Here is a 20382-nt window from a genome sequence, read left to right as displayed (position 1 = left end):
CGTCATATTGAATAGTGGAGGTGGAGGTGGAGATGATGGTGGAGGTGGAGGTGGAGGTGGACGTGTAGTTGTGGGTGTGTGAGGTGGAGGTGATGGCAGAGTTGGAGTGGATGGATGTGGTATTCCCTCGATGCCCTGATTTTCCATCTATGGCATACTACTTTCTTCATCACTATCAGATGCTGCCAACAATAGATTGTACTTAGTACCTGAATCTATATCTCTTCTAAATGTCTTTCCACTTCGCATAGTTCCCATCAAATCTCTTCTAAATATTAATTCAATGGCATAACCCTTTTCTAACACAAGAGAATTTTAATCCAAGTTTTTAGGGACTTCAAATACTTACCTCCTGGTCCTTTGAAAAATCAATATTCAGCTTCACTATGACTGATAGAGGTATCAATCGCAAACTCAGTAATGAATCCACCAAAATGTTATCGACCCAGTATTTGAAACCACTCGCGAACTTGTTTTTTGAAGCTTCCAAGTGCCTTACCAACTATCAACTCCACACAATAGGGTTATCCAAATTCCACAGACCTTAACTATCCACCAATTTACACAACTACTGGTGTAATTTGTACAGAAAAGAGTAAAAGAAAATTTTGTGTTCATTTGTATATAGGTATCTATTTAACTGCTCTTCTTTCGACAACCGCAGATTCTTGTTTTCCTGGGATGAAAATTTGTGCATCTTCTGATCTATCCACTTCGCAATCTCCTTCTTAGTTGGGAACCATTTATTCAACATCACACATTCCTTGGATAGATCTCAGTCCCAGCAATGGAACCATTCATTGGCTTGAGGGGATATGGACCTGGATTTAGAGTTAGTTGCACCAACCAAAAAAACCGTACATTGTCGGAGCTTTCAGCAACAACCCACATAGCGCAGGTTGCAGTATCACCTCACGTAGTATTGGGGGATTATAGAACTAGGTTTCTACATCCCAAGGTCTATGTGATGGGTTTCTAATACTTCTAGGGCTTCATCCAGGTCTTTGTGAACCCTAATCCTTAAAAAACAGATAATAACTTCTAACTCTGTGCCGATTCTTTTAAACATTCATAACATCAATTAAACTAACATATCTACTACTTTCGTGCATCAATTAAGTGTTTCTTATGATAAATGTAGAAAACAGATCGGGTACACAAAAAATGCAGAAGTAAACATAAAGGCACAGATACACAGATATTGCTTCCAAAATAGGCTTTATTAGCTTCATATCTTCTCTTAGAGACTCTTTTTTCCCTGCACACACAACTACAGGGGCTCGCACACTTAGCTATGGACTTACCAAGGTCTCCATGCACATAGCTGCAGAAGCCTTCCCCTTCACCTAAAGCACAGAAAACAAAATCTTCTAACTTAGATTACTTGCCCATACATAGATCTTCAATGATTGATTATTTCCTATGATCCTATATGTCTCCTTTTTATAACATATTTCATTACAATACCATGGGTTGCAAACGATGGGTGGGTCACAAAACAACTTAACTTCTAACACACTAAGGGGCTTTAATCTTCCTAAAATCCTCTTTGACTTCTAGTAACCTTTGTGCTCCACTCCTCAAAATGTGGATAATTTATAAAAATAACAAAAAATATTACAAAATTGACCACAGGGGACCCTGCCACAATAAGCAACATCACACAGTACCTCATCAATGAAGGGCTTGATGCTGCAAGGAAGGCGACACTGTTGGCTGACATGGAGATTTCATCCTTGTTGAAGCCACCCGATGGTGTATGGCTACACATGTGCTGTAGTAGGTATGCCCAACCGTTTCACGACCTCTACTGACATGAGGTTCTTTTGGGTCCCGTTATCGATAATGAGTTGCAACAAAGAACCCTTCACCCACACCTGTAAGTGAAATAGGTGCTCCCCCTTTCTGGATCTTTAGGCCCAATCTTTTGGATCTTGGTGGTGGCCATAGTGAAACTGGGCTCCACGTCAATGATCTTCTTCCCTTTGTCATTCCCCTTGTCAGGTAAAGTCGGAACATGTGTCAGACTCAAAAGCCTTCAGCTCGACCACGAGTGACTGCTTGGCCTGAACTCACTCTTGTTGTGAGTAGAGCTCTTACGGAACTCACACCACTTTCCTATGTCCTTCTTCATCTTCGTGGTGTTGTTCTTTTCTTGCAGCTTTGGCGGTTTATCCTGGGTCATCCTGCCTTGGCCTATCCCTTTGCTCTGTGGTTTGGGGTGCCTTTCCCTTGCTTCAAATTCGTAGATCCAAAGTCTCACTTTTTTTGTTTAACCTTTTGCTCAATCTTCACAGTGTATTGGTACGTCGTGCCAAGAAAGAAGATGTCCAGGGGCTCCATCTCATCCTGGATGTACCTGTGTAGGCAGACATGGTACTTGAGTACCAAATGTTTCTCAGAATCCTTGATACCCAACTTCGTGTGAAGGGTATGAAAAAAATTGGTAAACTTTGTCACACCTTCCAAAGATTCGACCAGTTCAAGCCCTAACTCCTTATATCCCAGCTTCATTGGGGACATGCAAAGAAAAACAGAGAAAGAGTAGACCACTCTGATACCACTGATCCAAATTTAAACAAGAACGCAAAAAATTATAGATATAACCAAAAATACAAATATTCGGTAGAAATAACAATTCATTTCATTAATATCAAATACTGAAATATGCTTACAAATAGAATGGAAATAAGACTAGCTCGGGAGATGGTAGCTTATCTCTGAGAAGAGATGTGGTGGCTACATGCCTCTAAACTATCTTACAATGAGGCTCATGGGCCTATTTATTATTGAGAAACATGAGAAAACCCTAAACAACCAAAACCCTGACCCCAGGAGATGTAACACCAAGAGTTTGTGGGCCTCGTTGGGGTTAGTTGGGTAGCCAACTTCTCGAGGTCATAACTTGGACATATTATCTCTGTTTGGTGCGTACGATACCTTATTGGAAATGTCTCTTTGAGTACTACAATATTTTCCACAAGCCCTTGCCTTTGGCTATGGGCCTACAACAAACCTCAAAAAAACATCGTTTAGGGGGTCGAAACAGCTATGGAAGTTCAAGACCTGGAAAACTGCTAAAAATAGTAAATGATGAAATAAACAAGGAAAAAAATGAAACTGACTAGAGGTCTAGGTGGGATAGGTTGGTGGCCACCAATATCCACCTAGATCAAGTCTAAACCAAATATTTCTTTCATCCAGTCACCCCCTTGCCATATTCCAAGCATGAATGTGGGATCTCATTAAAAAAATCAATCAAAACCAAACCAGGGCTTACAAAGGCCAAACCACCTCAACCCTCAACTAGTTATTTCACCTCATGATCACACATCACTAACCATCACCAAATTGGTCTCTACGCAAGCTATCTAGGTCTCTAGAGTGTTTGTTCCAACCAAGGCTTCCAGGGCTAGTAACTCAACCCACAATTATTGTTAGGCTTCCAGAGTGTTTGTCAGTCAGGGCTTCTAGGACTAGTAACTCCAGTGAAACTTTTAGGGGCTAATATTCACAGGTCGTCTAATTTTCCGTGATTTTCCAAGACAAAGATTCTCCAATTTCCATTTTTTTCTAAAAATGATTTTCCCAAATTTTACAGTATAAAATTATTTTACTTTAACAATCGCAAAAAAATTACATGTATGTTACATGTCCATTTGGGTACATCACTCCCGACATTCATATTAGTATAATTAGGGCTCATCAAACCCTAATTCAGTTATTACATTCCCTAGACAAGTCATGAAATTGAATGGTTTCGTCCATCAAATTTTCATAGCTTGAAACCCTGCTGAAATGCCTCCTTGGGACACCAGCGCAACCTTGGTTAGGAGTAGCTGCACTACAGAGCAGGTAGGCTGATTCAGGCTTGCACTGTAGTGCATGTAGTCCCTCTTTCACCTTTGCTAGGCAAGAATGAGCGAAATTGACATTCGATTCTGGGAATATTCTCTGATTCTAGAGCATTCTAGAAGGATGCCCAACTCTTATCTCATCCTATGGGGTCGACTTTGGATAGGATATGGATCAATTACCCCTCTATCCTCTCATCCCTTTCTCCATGGAAACTAACTCCAATTTTGGAAGGCCATTCAGTGCTCAATTTATGACATAACCACCTGCATTTCCCTATAAATTGACCACTCATCATAGTGATCAAGAGGTTGGAATTTGAAGATTGTAGAGAAATACTATTGGTTTGAGATCATGTTAAGTAATGTTATGTTGCTGGATTGATGTTCTTTTGGTGTGATAAGGGATTGGATTGAAGCTGGATGAGTGACGCGGGATCAAACTGCTTTGGGTGTAACTCTTCCTTCTACATCAATAAAGTTGTTTGTTCCTTTTCCCATATTCTTGTTCATATCTATGATGCATATATGTTTCAATGTTGTCAATTCCATTGGTTTACTTTGATAATTGTCGTCTTCTATTTATGTTGACAGGTACCAATTGAGTGGGTTCAATTTGAGTGCGAGCGACAAGAGCAATTCAAAGGAGATCAAGGAAGCAAAAGATCACAATAAAGTTTCTTCATCTCATCTATCTATTATAGGAAATGGTTAAACCACTTCTTTTCTATTGTTCTAAGTGTAACTACCCACTTAGGGAAAATGTGTTTATCTGTAGATACAAATTCCATATAACAATCTACTAATATAAAATCATTGGAAATATTAATATTTCTACAAAAATATCACCAAACCTTACACAACTTGTGTATTAGGGATTAGTAAGAATCACAAAGGTTTCTAAACTTTAATATAAAATTCCATCCTTAAAATTTTCCCTGAGTAACTCAACCCACCAAGGGCTTCCATAATGTTTGTCCAACCAAGGCTTATAGGACTAGTAACTCAACCCAAGCTATTACAGGGCTTCTAGAGCATTTTTCTGACCAAGGATTCTAGGAACTAATAACTCAACGCATAGCCAAAGAAACATGAGAACAAACCATAAAACAAAAGTACAACCCACAACACCATGGTTATCTAGTAAATGGCAAGGCTAGGAAAAATTATTGTCAATATAGGAAATCCTCCATGTCAATGAGATATAATAACAAAATAACAACATGCATATGTCATGCATGGAAACACTAGCAAGGAAATCATACATGCAACTCAGTACCTACAAGAAAAATCCATTGTAACTACTAATCCCAATGTCCTCTTGCACTCATTTTCCTTCTTGCTCCAAATCCCAAGTATGCCACAGTCCCCCAAGAGTGCTCCATGAAAACTCTAAGTGTCTAAGATTATGAGAGAGAGAGAGAGAGAGAGAGAGAGAGAGAGAGAGAGAGAGAGAGAAAGAAATGAGAGTACCAAAATTGAACTAATCAAAAAGCCATGAACTGATCCTCAGAAGCCTTTTTTAAATGAGGCCTCTATTTTCTTCATTTTCCTCCTCACATGCAACCTGTGATCTCTCACCTTCCTTTTCTCCTAATTTCCATCATTTTCATAAATAAAATGTAAGATAATCCTTTGCCTTTCTAAATCATTTACCATTTCCTTTGCCAATTTCCATAGCCATTGATAAACCAAATGAACACCCACACTAGGATGTTTTTCGCAACATTCGTCTTGGAATACATGTCCAATGACCAAGTTCTTATTTTACCTTTATTAATTTTTTTCATGGATTTTTTTACGAGGGCTGTTATAGAAACCAAAAGAGCCTATCATGCACATTTACTACAAGTTGCTTTCAAAGTGCAACCACAAACGAAAATTTGACTGAACGCTTCCTCATTCCATTATATAAGTTAATATTTTAGGAAAAGCCACCTTTCATGGGGCAATGGAAGTTGTGTCATACATAGTAGATTTGTTTGCCTCACTGGATGGCACTTTCCTTGGAGTACTTGGCGGATAGAAGTCACCACATATTCCACCAAGGTACGCCATTGATAAGTGTGTCATGCAAGAAGTTTCTTACCATCTTTCCACATGGTTATTAGTAGTTTTGTATAGGAAGAATAAGGAACCTTGGCCCACTCTTCCTTCGCAAATCAGATTGTACGAAATCAAGAATTTGAAAGTTGTAGACATCGGAGGAAAGGAGATAGACAAATTATCATTTGGTCATTTTTCCTTCAATCCATATGATCCTAGGAATGTTTGTAAATACCATTGTGCAAGGATTCATTTCAGTGGCCAAACAGGACATTTCGCATGCCCAAGGAGAAAGAGATGAATAATTTCTATAATGCCTCCTAGTCTTGCGAACCAGTTAGCTTCATAGGAACATCACAGGTTAATTCTTAGAAGGAAGTTACTCCAGAGGTAGTACCAGTAGAAAGGTGCATTCTAGTGCAGAAAAAGGGCAAGAGGAAAGTTGCACACAGTCCAGTGGAAGAGCATAGCCACAAGATGAAATTCGATCCAATCATTTTGAAAGCAGCCACAACAATAAAGAAGAGGAGGAAAAAAAGGAAGTAGGAGGAAGAGACGAAGCAGAGGGAAGAACAAGAGTAGAGGAGATAGGAAGAAGAAAGAAAAATAAAATAAGAAGAAGCAAGGTGGATAATAGAAGAAGAAGAAGCAACACAGGAATAATATGAGGAACAAGAGTAGAACTATCTACCAAAAGAGGAGAGGAAACTGTTGTAGGACAAGGAGCTCACTCAAGAAATTGAGGAGTTGATTGTAATTCAATACATGGAGGTGGAACTTGATTGGTTGAACCAAGATGTTGATCTGATGTTGAGCACTTAGTTGGTCCCCATTCAGTGTTCCCCTCCTCCAAAAGCAGAGCAAGCTCCAAGCGAGGAAGAGGAAAGTGTTCCTCTTGGTGAGGGACTGGTCATGGACATGTAAAATCTGACTTACAATGAGCTTTGAAAGAATATTGTACAAGCAAGGAAGAAACATTTTCTAAGCGATCTCACATCTCCTACATTTATCAGAGAAAAGATGATTGTGATAGACACTAGAAGGAATCCTAATTCCATTGTCGCAGCCAACTTGGCCTTCTCATGTGCTACCAAGTCAAACACGGAGCATTTGATGGCTGAGAATAAATAGTTGGAAAATAAATTATAGGCTGCAATGCAAGAAATTGAATAGCTCCAAGCAGAGGTCCAGAATGCATCTCCCACACAAGTATATTTAGAAGAAATTAAGGCAACCATACTTGGTGAAGTATCAACATTGGGAGAAACCATGTGGAGCCTTTCTAAGGAGCTTGTCATCGTGCATAAAGCAGTTTTCCACTTGCACGACATGCAACAAAACTCTAAGGGTAATGCTAAACCTGTCAAGGTTGTCCATACAACCATCATTTCCATGTATGATTGGTCAATGCAAAACGAAGCGGCACCATTTGAATTGGAGAAGAAAACAAGGCAAGTGGAAGAGTTGGAGAAAACACAAGTGTGGATGATCAATCAGAGTAACAAACAACTCACCTCATTCATCACCAATATTCAAGTCTCATATGCACGATTGCACAACAACATGTATTTAATGGTGAAAATGCACAAGATCCCATTAGTTTTCTCACTTATTGAAGCCAAACACAGGGATCAAGTCAGGAAGGAGGTTAAAGAATACTTGGATCAGTTTAGAAATATCTCTACCAAGGAAGATCTTGAAGTAAATAGGAAGAACATGGAAAAGTACATTGGCATCCCTATCCATATCAATACCATGTTTCTCCTTCTCAAGGAAACATAAACTAGTTCCAAATCAGTGTACTCAGATGCCATGGAGGCTAGATTCTGCTTCCAGTTTGATCCCATTGCACTGTTTGGGGAAGTCATCATGCAGTACAAAGCTTGGAACCATCATGTGACCAAGAAAATATAAGCCAAAGTTGTTGTTGGCTCAATTTATTATGTAAATTAAGACATGTATTTTACTATCAATCCAGGTTGATAACCTTAGAAGCAAACCACGATTTATGGACTTTTGGAAAAAAACTAATGTAGGAAGTAGTTATGAAAACAAAAGTTCATATTACAAATATAAATCATTCTAAGAATGGAAATACATATTATAATGTACTTCTCACAACTGAAGCAAAAACTATATAACTCTATTCCATAAAAACATACATTATTGGTCAATGAAATTATGCTATTTTAGAAAAACAAGGAAGAGTCTCTCTCAAAGAGACCTAGCTGTCCTCCCTCAACAATTCTATAATATCATTGCCAATATCTAAGTAAGCAAGAAATAATGTAATGAAAAGCATAAAAACTTAATCTAAGAAAACTTGAAAGAAGTGAATCTTGTTCAGTCTTAGTTTTAGCTCATGGAAAAGAGGCTCCCTCAAGGAGACCTCATTGTCCTTCCACATTCAATCTAATCACTAAAATAATCAATATTCACTTAACGCATTTCATAAAATAAATCCATATTAAATATATCTACAATTATTTACAGAAAATGAATATTATGAACATGGAAAATCAAGCTAGCATATTCACAGATATAAACATGATACAACAAAGTGTACTTAGCTTGGATGGGGGCCCTCCAAACTTATACAGAAACTCATTCACTCCAGAAAACACAAATAAATCATGAAGTAAAATTTTTGTCTTCAATTATCTCAAAAATAATAAGTTTGTCTACATACATCTAATTATGAATACCTCTTCTTAAATAGGAAAAATGATAACAAAATAAGATAATAAGTGTGAAACAACCATCATTAATGTTATCCCACTTCATCAGGTTGAAGCCATCCATTAGTTACAAGAAATCTGGAAAAATTCCAAAAAATCCTAAAACTGCCCCTTTTTAATAGGGATTTCTGGGTGACAGGTCATGTTTGACCAGCTTTGATCGGGCCTGTATTTTCTCATTTTGACCGAGCCAATAGTTGTTCATCCATACTTGGTTCCTAATCTTTCCAAATATGTATCCATCTCGAGCCTAGGTGTCCTGCATATATCACTTTAACGGAGCTATTACGGGAATTTCCAGTTCTGTCCAAAAATGCTCTTAAAACCAAATTTTTACAAAAATATCTAAAAATTGAAAAACATAATTTATTTACTTGAATATGCATAATAAGGTCAAAGTGAGGCATATATGGATGATATAAAGTGGAATATGATGGAAGTTAAGTGGATTTTTAATAAGAAAAATTGATCAAAATCGAGGACCAACATCTCCCCCTTGTTGATCTCCAACCATGTCCTCATGCTTGATTTCTTCTCTTCGATATTCTAAGTGTTGATGTACCTATTGTACCTAATCCTAAAGCCTCTTGTTGTGCTTCCTATAGAATAAAATCAATACCTTCACATGTCCCTTCTTTGTAGATATTATCCATCACCTTCTGCCTCTCATACTTGTATTTCCATGTGTTCTTTTCATTAAGCCATCTCTAAGATTGTTTAGAAATCAGAATTTTCTTTGTTTCAAGCTTATTAATTTTCTTGTTCAGTTTTTCATTTTATTTGATGAGAGAATTTTTGTTTTGTTTATACATCTTGTTTTCTTTCTTCAAATGCCTTTCCAAAATCTTGTTGACTTCCAACTCTGTTGGCTTGAGGGGGTCTGACCCAGGTTTAGCATTAATTAACCAAACAAATCCCTACACTACTAGCTCTTTCAGCATCAGTCCACTAAGCATGGACCGAAGTCTCACCTGAAGAAGTATGGGGGGGTGCTGGAACCAAGTTTCCACACCCTGAGATGGTTGTGATGTTGTTTGGTTCCCTCTATCCCTACCTTCGGGCAAGTCGCTTCACTCTAGGGCTTGGAAGACGAGCCCTTTATTCTATCCTTCAATACCTCCATGAAAGGGTATGATTGACCTTCACGTGGCCCTAGCCTACTGCTAAGGTACTTTCGCACTGCTATGGCAGCGTGCCGTGTAGATTCCCCAATTACATTAAGTGACTTGCTTAACTTATCAAATAATTATAGTTAACACCGCGTAAACAAATAATTGTAATTGCATCTAATTATTCAATGTAATTGAATTCATTTGTGCACCACATAAGAATAATAAAGGAAGCTCATACATAAGATATCAAGATGCATTAACAAAACAAAGACACGAGAATTGCTGAATATTTCTCTTTATTGATATCTTCCAAGTGCTTACAAACTTTGTCTGCCCTGTGCACACAACTGCAAGGGTCCGTGCACTCAGCTACGGACTTCTACCTTAGGCCTCTGCTCACTTAGTTGCTTAGCCTCTACCTATGCTACAACCCAAGACTTAGACTTTTTGCTTCAAAGCAATGACTCTTTTATGTTGGGCAGAGTCGATAATACCCACATTATGCAAATAAAATTGCATGTCACCGGTCCCATGCCTTAATCACCTGATCCATGGTGAAAAACTTCTTAAATAAATGGTTAAGGCCCCTTAATTAAATCATGCAGATACGTTTATTTGACTATTCAATAGTCTGAACTTTAGTCAACCTTTCTAGCGGAAAGTTTTTTTAAGTTAGAAATTCCCCAACTCTACGTGCCAACTCATCATTTATTGCAATCGCGAAGATTCAAAGGACTCTTAAGAATATGGCATTTAGAACTCCTGATTTCTGATATGTGATTGCTCTTTCCACCATTCCACGACCTTGCACATTTTCCGACACTCACCGTTATCGCATTCAGCCTCCACCGTTGATTTCATTCCATCAGATCAACAATTGTCGCGTCATATCGTAACTTAAACCCATTCAGCCACTGAAACTCAAATCACTTAACTCGCATTGATAAACTTCTCCGGTCCGCTCAGGCCCAAGCCTTATTGGCTTCAATATCCACCGTTGATCTCACCCTTCAATCATACAGTTGATGATACACCCACGCATCACACATCGCAAATCGCATTTTGTTAAGGCCAAGGTTCATCCACTTGTTATCACTTAAGAAATGATTTCTAAATTTGGAGCATCAATTCTATTCCAAAGGATTGGTGTTAGTCTTGGTCTAGTCTTTCCCAGGTTGCTTTAGTGTCTAAGATCTACAAAAGAGTCTTGTTGGTATGGTCAAATAGGGTCAACACTCCGGTCTTGCCCATCACTGGTCCCACATCACACATTATTTCCATGTGTCAAGCTTGTGTGAAGGTTTACATTTTACATTTGTTCCGAAGTCATAATGTTAGATGGTGGTTAAGTTGCTTTTATGGATTTTAGAGTCTAAGTCATAGGGTTAGAGTCTCATTTCCATCATCAAATAAAGCTCAACAACCTTGTTTTACACTTTATGGATCTCATATCATGTTTTTAAAGTCATGTGTTTAGCCATTTTGAAATTTTTTTGAAACTTGCTACGAATCCACGCTTTCGTAGTGCAGACAATGTAAAAAACCAATTTTGTGCTACGAAATCACTGAAGCAGCTTTTTTTAAGCAAAAACATTATTTTAAGTAGTCAATTTCCAAAAGGTCTCTTGAGCAACTGAAAGTAGATTTTGGAAAACTGAAAGCGGTTTTTCTTCCTAACATGCTAGGCTAAAAAAACCTCTTTCAGTTTCTTCAAATTCATTTTGAGGTGGGAAGAATTTATGGTTGAACTTGCGCTACGAAACTGCTGTAGGTGTCGTTTTTCACAAACAGACTTTTCCTGTTTAACACCTTTTTTTCAAAGACATATTTTGGGCAGTAGGAAAGGTATTTCAAAAAACCAAGAGAGTTTTTTGTTCAGCACGGATTGGTTCACAAAAGCCTCCTTCATTTTTTCAAAATAAATTTTGTATGAGAAGATATGAGCTATGTCCCAACACCTATTTTTCAGCCAGAACAGAGCAAGGAACAATCTCCTAGTTTCCAGGAACAGTAAAAGGATGAGGCATCAAGGGCCAACTAGAGGGTTATGAGCACCATCAAATTCGAATTCATGGATTTATAGGTGTCAAAAGGAATGTCTAATTCCTAGATAAGGATGTTGTAATCATAATGAGGAGTTACACTCCTAATTGTATTAGGACTCTAAGACTGCTAGTTAGTTGTCATTTGTATTTAATAGTTTGTTTTATGGTTAGAATAGGTATCACTCATAGTAAATTCGAATTCTCTTGATGAGGGATGAGGGAATCCATATTGTAAATGCTATATATGAAGCAAGAGGTTAAATGGGGGGGAGTTGAAGACTTTTTGGCCCAGCTGCTGCTTTATGCTATGAACTATAATCAGTAATGCATAAAGGTTTTCTTGAACAGATTTGAGTTCTCATGGGGTTAATCCTTTCTTGATCTATATGTTATTTTAATTACTTGCAGTAGATCTTATTGTTAATACTCGTAATTTATGATCTAATGCTCTGACTTCCTTTAACAATAAGATGACTGTGTTTTATATTTGAACCACCAGCACTAGATTTTCTCTATTTTCTTTTAGTAATGGAATGATTGTGTTGAGTAGTAGATCTCATTACTATTACTTAGAATTCATAATCTTATGCTCTGACTTCCTTTAGTAATGGAATGACTCTTTAACCTATGTTATTGAGTGAATTATCTTTGTTTTAAAACCCCATTTGCCTTAGCTTTCATGTCAAGAAACCTTGTCACTGAATTTATTAACTTGTTGACTCCATAGCCAAATGGTAGCAAGCCTTCACCTTTTCAACCTACAAACACACAAAACCAAGATAGAGTTAGCCATCTATATTATCCTTAGTCAATATCATTAACCTTTGAGAGAGCCCTCTCAGGCTGAGGAGGCTAAGCGTCAGCTAAAAGTTGGTTTAAAATAGTTACATCGAGGTAGCCTGATCAGCAGCCTATCAGGGTCCTATTTTGGTGATAACACCACTCATGAAATATTGCGATGTGAAACTAATCGGTGATCCTCCACCATTTTATCAAAGCACACTTGATCCGATGGTCAACAGCGATATCAGACGGGAATCTTGCATGACGTTTAACCACCCTTATGGATCTGATAAGGAATATAAACCCTTGATCTATAAAATTCGTGTCCGTTTTTGGGATTAAAGTTCGATCACTTTATGACGCGATATCAATTGACTGTGATCTAAGAGTTGAATATGAGATCGAAAACTAAGAGTGAGTGCGGGGCTTCAACCACGATCAAGAAATCCGTACACTCCTACCTCCGCAGTTGTTGATCACCATCGATCTAACAGATCTGTTGATCTAACGATCCAGATCTACTTCCACGATTCACCTTCTACAAGCACTTGGGTTTAATCTCTGTCGTTCATTTCTTTTACTTAATGTTGCGCAACTTAATCTTGGTCGTCTATCACCATCAGCCTTGTTCGTTGATCTTATAGATCCAACGACTCCTGTGCATCATCACCTCATTTCTTCATCCTTCTCTTTACTTTGGTTTTATGCCATTTCTTTAGTGTGCTTCTATGGTTTCGGGCTTACTTCAAGGTTTCTGGTTTTTAGTTTTTCTGCATAACAAATTCCTCCTAAGATTAACTTCGTGTACTCTTACACACTTCCATCCTTGAAATTCACTTGGATCCTTTGATTAGATTCATCAATCAAACCCTAATCCTACATACTCCCCTTCTTCTCTATATTCAGCTTGAACCTCACCTGCATAGATATACTATGTAGAATTACACTAATTACATAAAATTCATAACTCCATACACACCACACAATCAGAAATCGAATTCTCTTATTGATAAATAAATATTTACACAGTTTCTTCTCTCAGGCCTGATTTCTAATATTAGTGGCCTCTGTTTCACAATTTGCCCATAGGCTTACAATCAAACCTCTACCTCACAACCTCTAACTAGCTAACTAGCTAACTATCTAACTTGACTATGCCTTTTAGGCTTACATTTATACAAAAGTATTCTACAACCAATTCCTAGTTTATATCCTTAATAATTTCAACTAAAAGCTAAGAATCCTCTCAATCCTATAAATCATGAACTAATTCCTAATTCAAGATCTACAATTAACTTCCAAAGATATCAATTCCTATGAACTCTTAACTATCCTGATTCTCTCATGTTCCCCTTCATTTTAGAACATTTACAATATGCCTCGCAATACTTAACTAATTCTTATTTTCATTAAAATCACTCAAAAGCCTAAATAATTACATTAATTCAACTCTTAGGAAACCAACTTCCTTGGAAACACAAGACCCCCCATGTCTACTAAAATACAATGATTTTTCTTGAGCTGAATGCTCCTGCATCAGACTCCCAAGGTAGAAAACATTCATGATGTCCTAATCATGTGTCTTCATATGTTGATAGAAAACCTCCAAGGTCCCAAAATTTAGTTTGTAATTGCCCAAATGCCTTGCACCTTTGATGTTTTTGTATATCTGTCATCTTCTGATTCATTTTCCTCTCTTCAATCAGTTTCAAATTCTGATTGATGACACCTCCTCCTGTCATCTTCCTCAACTTGGACTGTTTCATCATCAACTGCCATAGTTCTTCAACCTCCATATCCAGCACATCCTTGGGCTGGTCCATACTCTACCATTTACTGCTATCTCTTCCTCTCTACTTCAGGTCGTTGTAGCTATCCATTAACTTTAGCACCTTCACATTCTGCATCTCACTACACATTGTCCATTCATACTCAAACTGTTGATTACTTTCCTCAGCCTTTTCTACTTCAGCTTCTCTATTACTCTTTATGTTTCTCCAGGTACTGCTGTAGATATTTCTTTCACCCAAGGTTCCTGAATATCTTTGAAGATATCTTCCTCTGCAACATCTAATTTCTACTCCTTCTCTGCAACAAAACCTGTAATCATAAAACAATTGTTAAAATAAAAATCATAAGGCTTCTGTGCCTTTTTTTCCTTTGGCAACAATTCATCTTGCTGCTCTAATTCTTCCTCCTCTGTCAGCACATTAGTATGTTGTTTTGAATTCTCAACAAAATTCACGAGACTATCAGCTAGTCTCTCCTCCACACCATTTGTTTCAATGATGTCTTCCTGTCATTGTCCACTGTAGTGAACTTCTTCATTCTCATTCAGTTTTGATTTTACAACCTGAACACTTACTTTTTGGTTTTCTAGGTTTTTTTCCAAAATACTTAGCTCATGTCATAAATTTTCCATATCACTTGAAATTTCTCCTAAAAGCTCTGTACAATCCTCACTATATTCTTCTTTGTCACAAGTATAACTTCTTGTTGACACTACTTCATTCTTGATTAGAATAAAATTATGATCCTCCATCTCTGTGATAGTTTTAGATGTCTGTCCATCACTCACCATTTGGTCATTTAAGAAAATCAATTCCTTGTTGTTCTTACTAATAGAAAATTTCTTATCATAAGACATAACTGTCTCATCTCTACTGAAGATATTTCCACCACTAAGCAAGGAATATGAACTCCTTCTGCTATAGTAACTCAACTTGATCTTCATTTGAAAGACAGTCATAATCATACTTTGCTTGGAAACTTTCAGCTTCATTTAATATAGTTCCATAAAATGGTTTGTCTTCTACAATACCTGTATTCATGCACAACTTGTGAGTTGTAAAACCACAAGACCTCATGATCTCAATTGATGATTCAATCACCAATTCCTCCTGTTGTTCCAAGTCCTTTACATGACTCAGAAATATTTCAATGGTCTTCTCCTCAATCTCATCAAGTCCTTCACTTGATTGCTTGATATCCTTCTATACTTCTTCTTTCAAAATGGAATTTAGATTTTTCTTGCCTTCTTCCTCCTTTTTGTCAATATCAACAAATTGTCCTTATTCACATGTTTCACCTGCAAACATACACAAATTTTCATATTTAAAATCATGTGACCCTTTTGTCTCACTTGAAGTTTCAGTCTTTAGGTCTTCATCTTCACCCATAACTTCACCCTGTTTTGCTTCACAAATGGAAACTTCTATTTCCAACTTAGCTTCTCTGAGTTCTTCCACCAGGATCTTCACTTGCCTCTGTTGTAGCCTTCTCTGTAACTTATGCCACTTCACTGGCTTTTTGTTTAAGACCCAACCTTGTTTTTGGCTTTCCTCTAGTATCATCCTCAATACATTGAGGTGTTATTTTAACTTAGCAATCTCTTTGTCAATTTCCTCTTGACTCATCCTCTTGCCATTTACCTTGGCATTCTCTTTCTTCACTTTTCTCCTATTATGGTCTTCCTCAGAACCTCCACTATGACTATCAATAGTATCTTCTTGTCCATCTCTATGAGTTCCTCACTCACTCACTATGAGCTACATTAAAGCCTCTGCAACAGCAAGTCCTCCCTGCTACCACTTACCTCACTGAGCTCCCCTATGTACTCGGTCTTTTGGAAAGCACTTGGTTCTCTATATTTGGAACCTCTTTTGAGCACTTTTCTCTTCTCCTTCTAGGCTTCAACTCATTTTCACCTTTTAAGAACACAACTATCCTCTTTATCCAACCTCTGTTGGAATTCCTCAAGGTTCTGCCACATTCTTCTTTCATTCAGAAACTTTTACCAGCGTCTTCTATCCCTTAGCAATTCCACCAACATCCTTCGTGGAATTGCCTTTATGAGCTGCAACAATACCTCTACAGTAACAAGTATCCTTCTTGCTACATATGCCTCACTAAGATTCTCTCCTCTGAGCTCAGTATTTTAGCATTTCTCTGGTTCTTTCCTCTGGAACCAATTGAGCACTCCTTGCTCTAGGTTGTTGCAGTATTATCACCTTCTTATGTTGTTACCTTCAAGATCTCTGCATGAACCTGTTCTACCATTATCCTGCACTTTGAATGGATTCTTCTCTGTCTCTTGCATCTGCAAATTCTGTCATACATTATCTTTGTGTGCCTATTGTTTGTCAGATTAGAATCTGATCTCCTCTTGCTTGCATACACATCTTAACACATAACTATGTTCTAAATTTTCTCAAAGAAATTTTCACACATAATTTCTTTGTGTTGCTTTGATACCAAACGTTTCAACCACAATTCTGCTCTGATACCAAATGATGCTGGGCAGAGCCGACAATACCCACATTATGAAAATAAAATTGCATGTCATTGGTCCCAGGCCTTAATCACCTGATCCATGGTGAAAACCTTCTCAATTAAAGGGTTAAGGCCCCTTAATTTAATCTCATGCGAAACCGTTTATTTGACTATTCAATAGTCTAAACTTTAGTCATACTTTCCATGGGAAAGGTTGCTTTAAGTTAGAAATTCCCCAACTCTACGTGCCAACTCATTATTTATCGCAATTGTGGAGATTCAAAAGAATTTTAAGAATATGGCATTCAGAACTCTCGATTTGTGATATGCGATTTCTCTTTCTGCCATTCCATGACCTTGCACATTTTCCGAAACTCACCTTTATCACATTCAACCTCCATCATTGATTTCACTCCATCATATCAACGGTTGTCCCATCATATCACCACTTAAACCCATTCATCCACCAGAACTCAAATCACCTAACTCACATTGATAAACTTCTCGGGTCCACTCAGGCCCAAGCCTTATTAGCTTCAATCTCCGTTGTTAATCTCACCCTTCAATCTAACGGTTGATAATACACCCAAGCATTGCACATCGCAAATTGCATTTTGTTAAGGCCAAGGTTCATCCACTCATGAGATATTGCAATGCGACACTAATCGGCAATCCTCCACCGTTTGATCAAAGCACACTTGATCCGACGGTCAACAACGATATCATACGGGAATCTTGCATGACGTTTAACCACCCTTATGGAGTCGATAAGGAATATAAACCCTTGCTCTATAAAGTTCGGGTCCGTTTTTGGAATTAAAGTTCGATCACTTTATGACCTGATATCTGTTGGATATAAGAGGCCATCAAATCTACAGCTTGTGGGACTTCAACTAGCAAACGGATTAAAACGGCTTTAACCCCCATAGTTGACTATGATCTAAGAGTTGAATATGAGATCGAAGGCTAGAAGTGAGTGCGGGGCTTCAACCACGATCAAGAAATCTATACACTCCTACCTCTGCAATTTCTGATCACTATCGATCTAACAGATCTGTAGATTTGACGATCCATATGTACTTCCATGATTCACCTTCCGCAAGCACTTGGGTTTAATCTCCACCGGTCATTTATTTTACTTAATGTTGTGTGACTTAATCTTGGCCACCCATCACCTTCAGCCTTGGTTGTTGATCTTATAGATCCAACGACTCCTATGCATCGTCACCTCATTTACTCATCCTTCTCTTTACTTCAGTTTTATGCCATTTCTTTAGCATGCTTCTGTGGTTTCAGACTTACTTAAGGGTTTTTGGTTTTTAGTTGTTCTGCATAACAACTTCCTCCTGAGCTTAACTTCGTGTACTCTTATTCACTACCATCCTTGAACTTCACTTGGATCGTTTAATTGGATTCATCGATCAAACCCCGATCCTACATACTCCCCTTCTTCTCTGCATTCAGCTCGAACCCCGCCTGCATACATATACTATGCAGAATTACACTAATTACATAAAATTCATAACTCCATACACACCACACAATCAGAAATTGAATTCTTTATATTGATAAATTAATATTTACACAGTTTCTTTTCTTCCCGTAGGCTTACAGTCAAACCTCTACCTCACAACCTCTAACTAGCTAACCAGCTAACTATCTAACTTGACTATGCCATTTAGGCTTACATTTATACAAAAGGATTCTACAACCAATTCCTAGTTTAGATCCTTAATAATTTCAACTAAAACCTAAGAATCCTCTTAATCCTATAAATCGCGAACTAATTCCTAATTCAAGATCTACAAATAATTTCTAAAGATATCAATCCCTCTGAACTCTTAACTATCCTGATTCTCTCATGTTCCCCTTCATTCGACAACATTTACAATATGCCTCACAATACTTAATTAATTCCTATTTTCATTAAAATCACTCAAAAGCCTAAATAATTACATTAATTCAACACTTAGGAAACAAACTTCCTTGGAAACACAAGACCCCCTATGTCTACTAAAATACAATGATTTTTCTTGAGCTGAATGCTTCTGCATCACTCTTTTACATGGTGTGTCTAAAACTACTTAGAGCTTAGCTCTTTTTATATAATCCCATGGTCCACGGACCATGGGTAGTGTTAGCCTCCTGCTACAACAGGTTAATCATCTTTCATGATCGACATTTTTACATGCCAAATATGTCATACTTTGCTTGGTGCAATGCTCCATATTTGCTACAGATGGCCAGAGAAATATCCATGAGAGCGTGCTAGTCTAAATGCCACTGATGTGTATCATTTTTGATGAGTTGATCCATTTTTGATGAGTTTTTCAGCTAAGGGAGGTCCAAACAGCTTAATCTTGGTCTCCCTAGGTTTCAATTTCCTGTTGTAGAATATAGAGAATGAACATCTGTCCAAACAGCTTAATCTTGGCAGATTTGTAGATAGGTAGAGAAACAAGGGTGCTCAACAGCTTAATCTGAGCCCCTGGATGCAATAAGTGTAGTTGTAGATAGGAGCACAAGCAAGAAGAAAAGAATGAAAAGCTGGGTATGCTAGTTCAAGTGCACCCAAACCAAAAAGAAGAGAAAATGCTAGGCAAGTAGGTCGGGTAGGTAGCTTTGTGGTTGCAGAATCATGGCTTGTGATCCATTTCATATTGTCAAGTGTTATATCTATCATATCACAAGTTTGAGGCAGTTTTCCATTTGAAGGACTTCAAGCGAGGCATGACTAACTTCCCCTTCTTCCCCTTTCCCAAATCACTCACTAACTTTCCCTAAAGAGGTCAAGATCTACTTGCTACCTCTTAATTTCATCATTTTTCATATCATTTGCCTTGGTGAAGATCTGCTTCACTCAAGGAATGTTCACACTTCTTCTATCAGTCATTTTCCCCCATTAATAGCCTAAGACATCATACTTAGTGCTTTTCTCATCATTGTCATATTAACTACTAACACTACTATGTAACTCCCTATCTATTTCCCCTTCCCCTACTAAAACTATGTATATAACTCCCCTATATACTTATCCCTCCCCTTGGTTGAAAAATAACCATATACATCCTTGGGAATTGCTAAGTTTATCTGAAACTCAGCAAGAACCCTCATTGCCCCCTCAAACCATCTTCTCATGCATTTTGGACAATTTCCAATGCCTAGAACCCTTCATCCCCCCTAACTATCTCCCAAGTGCATAAGGACTCATTCCTTTGAATAATTCCCCTTCACATGTTTAAAACATCACCCCTTTGACCTTGGTTTGCCTTTATAAGGCATGAAACCCTCTTTGGCCACTAAACCCCTCTCAAAGCCACATCACTTTCCTCCTAAGTGCCTTTGGACTCCTTCCATGGCATAAGAATATGCAAACCACGCAAAAACCATGAAAAACCTTCAAAAAATGATAAAATCCTCCTTTTTTTGGCTATCAGACCCCTTCCGATGCCTTAGAATCCAAGCAAAAGCATAAAGGTTACCCCCTCCGAATTCAAAAGACTTGCATTTTTGAGTAAATAATGGCCCCGAT

The sequence above is a fragment of the Pinus tabuliformis genome, chromosome 4_1 (assembly GCF_031772625.1).
Source record: "Pinus tabuliformis cultivar Carrire ecotype Pingquan chromosome 4_1, CPIR1, whole genome shotgun sequence".
In the NCBI taxonomy this organism is placed as follows: domain Eukaryota; kingdom Viridiplantae; phylum Streptophyta; class Pinopsida; order Pinales; family Pinaceae; genus Pinus; species Pinus tabuliformis.
The sequence above is the reverse complement of the archived record's forward strand: the minus strand, read 5'-3'. Positions refer to the sequence as shown.